The following is a 3,072-nucleotide window of genomic DNA, read 5'->3' as shown; positions in this document are numbered from 1 at the left end:
TTTTTTTTAAAGCAGAACTTTTATTTAAAAAAAAAATTCAGAATTTTTTTTTTTGTAAGTTGCATTTGATATATCTTGCTACCTCTTCTAATCTTAGGAAATTTAAAATTAAACAGAGTTCTGATTAGTTGCTTTTATATGAATAAGATTTTAGCTATAAAGCAGTGCTTTAAATTTTTTGAATTGTATTTTGTCAGCATTGACCTGTTTTTCTTGGAGGGGGATCTAACCACATACATGTTGCAGAGTGCTTCATGTTTTATTGGCTGTTTTCCAGTATTATGTGTTTTATTTTCTTGTTTCTACCTATCTTGCAGGTTTTCATTGTAAAGGGAACATTTTCATTAGTGTGTCTTGCTGACTTGTAATTTTTGATTCCCCCCGCCCCCCCCCAAGATCCAGCAGGTTCTTAGTATGTATGGACTTAAATTACTAGGGGAAAGTAGCTGGTATCTTTGGGTTGTTTTTTTTTTTTTTCGTTGTTGTCATTTTGTTTTTGTTTTTATTTTCAGCAGTAGTTGCTGCATCTTCCTTTGTCTCCTCTTTCCTTTTTTTTTCTTGTTCTGAGACCTCTTGGATTTACCCCCATTTCATAAGCAGATAAGTGCCTAAGGATTTGGGCAAAGTTTATAATTATTCTAGTGCAAGTAATTAGGCCTTCTATGATGGGGAGTTTCATCCTCCATTTCCAGCTCCTTGTCCAACCATGAAATTGTTAACATGATGCTTGTCTTGAAATTCTTAGTTCACTGTATTTCTACAGGGTAAAACTCCTTTTTGGTTTCTCTGATATTTGACTTACTAGTTATTATTTTAAATAATTGTTTTCTTCTACTTTGTTCAAGTTTTTGCTACTTGGGGAAGGGTTTACCTGAACCATTTACTTTGCCAATTTTAGCAGTTTAAAATAGAGAATTTATTTGATTTATTCATTTTGATTTTCTTGGAAATTTTTTGTGGGATTATTTACTGAAGAGAATTATGCTAGATTTCGAGAAGACATTTGAATATATTACCTTTTCATGTGGATATGTTTACTTAGTTGTCTTCACATAGATAACAACTGGAGTATATATTTTTTTAATTCTTCAGGTGTGATATGGTTACAGGAGGAAATAGCTACCAGAGTAATGTAGAAGTGAAGAGAATGAAGTCTTAGAAAAACAGAATAAACAACAGCAATAAGCTATATATAAGAGAGAAAAGAAGAGCCAAGCACTGAGTATTTTTAGGATTAATAGTACAGTATCTTCTCTAGGGGAAGTGTGTGCATGTGTACAAGTAAAGTTGTAAACCAGTCAGTCATATATTTTAACCTGGTGATCAGCATTCCTATTACATAATCTAGCATAGATTCTCATTTGTACTTGACTGTTAGTGGATAAACCATATGTCTAAAATGATGGTATATCAACTTTATCTTGCAGTGACAAAATGCTTGAGAAAATAACTTAGGGTAGTGGTCTCAACCTGTGGGTTTGGGCCCCTTTGGAGGTTGCATATCAAAGATCCTACATATCAGAAATTTATTATATTATGATTCATAACTAGCAAAATTACAATTATGAGGTAACAGTGAAATAATTTTATGGTCAAGGGCCACTACAGCTTTATGTGGAACTTATATTAAAGGGTCATGGTTGAGAATCAGTGACTTAAGGGAAAGGAATGTATTTTGGGTCATGGTCTCAGAAACTCAGTTCATGATCCACTGGCTCCACTAGCTTGGGCCTGAAACAAGGCAAACACCTTAGGGTCTGAGTGTGTGTAAGCGAAGGCTATTTATTTACTCTGTGGTGGTCAGAAAGAAAGAAACAAGGAAGTGAAAGGGGCTACCAACAAGATGCATTCTTAAAGTGCATGCTTTCAAGAATCCCCACTCCTCTTTTTTCCTTTCACCTTCTGGTACCCAACCAACTATCAGTTCATCGGTGGGATAACCGATGGGAATGTCCAGGCATTCATTTCCAACACTTCTCAAACGTTCATCAGCTTTAGTACATGGGCTTTGGTGATGTTTTAGATTTAAACCATGAGAAGTTCTGATGACATGCTATTGGATCAGTTAGAGACTGCTTTCAAGGAAAACCTGCTAGTAATAGTGGTTAAATTAAGCTTTCTAAGTGGAAATTGCCTTTAGAAGATTTTGCTATAAGCTTTGTTTAACTCATAACCCTTCTAAGTAATCTTGAAGTCAGAATTCGTGTGCCTTTTACATAATTGAAGAAGCTGGCACAGAAAGAGATTCAGTAGCATGCCCAGAGTCAGCAGATCTGGCAGTACAACCTAAGTAAGTTAGCTCAAAAACTCTTCATATCACCCTTCTGTGTTGGTAAAATAAAGCAGTAAGCTATGTGTTATCTTCAGAATCCACTTACTGTCACAGTATTAAAAGTATACAGAAAATCTAGATTCTCTGTACTTGCTTTTCTTATCCTGACAGAGTTTGATTGACTACAGGTGTTAACTAGAATCCTAGGCCTATCAGAAAAGAACAAGAGTATGGTCAAAGTTATCACAATCTTAAGGAAAATGGGGCCAGTGTACACATTTATATAAAGTAGAAATCAGTGTGGCTTATTTAAAAAAGTAAGCAGCAGATAAATTCACTAGGAAATAAAGTATAAGTCAAAGGTTTATTAGAGTTATAACTAGGTTTTAAAGAAGGTCATTTAAGTATGTGACTGTTGCAGTTAGTCATTGAGAGAGTGGAGTAATTATAAATGAATTAAAGGCCAAAAAACAATTAAATATCCTATGAACCCATGAAATGGATCGTTTTAACTAAAACAAGAACATGTGAGAAGACTAGTGAGAAATGTTTGGATCTCTGAACATAATCAGGGAGATTAAATTGAATATAGAGACCTGCTTAAGAAAGCACCACTGTTTTTGGTTGACTGTAGGTAGGAGTTTTGATTTTGACATGGGGAGGTTAGGAGTCAGGAATTTCACACATTGTACGGAAGGATTTCCAATTTTGACTTTGGACCCTAAAGACTGGAGCAAATGTGAAAATATGGAGCACATAGGCTTAGTGTGTTCTTGGTGACATGGTTGTTCCAAGGTGAT

General features: G+C 34.9%; 1 protein-coding gene across 5 annotated transcripts in view; it reads left to right on the top strand.

Moving 5' to 3' along the window:
• The window catches only part of Tfg (trafficking from ER to golgi regulator), a 27,620-nt gene that overhangs the window by 18,502 nt on the left and 6,046 nt on the right, over positions 1-3,072 (top strand). The gene's annotated exons all lie outside the window — the stretch shown is intronic.

This window comes from Mastomys coucha, unplaced genomic scaffold (genome assembly GCF_008632895.1).
Source record: "Mastomys coucha isolate ucsf_1 unplaced genomic scaffold, UCSF_Mcou_1 pScaffold12, whole genome shotgun sequence".
Classification (NCBI taxonomy): domain Eukaryota; kingdom Metazoa; phylum Chordata; class Mammalia; order Rodentia; family Muridae; genus Mastomys; species Mastomys coucha.
This window is presented reverse-complemented; position numbering and strand designations above follow the sequence as displayed.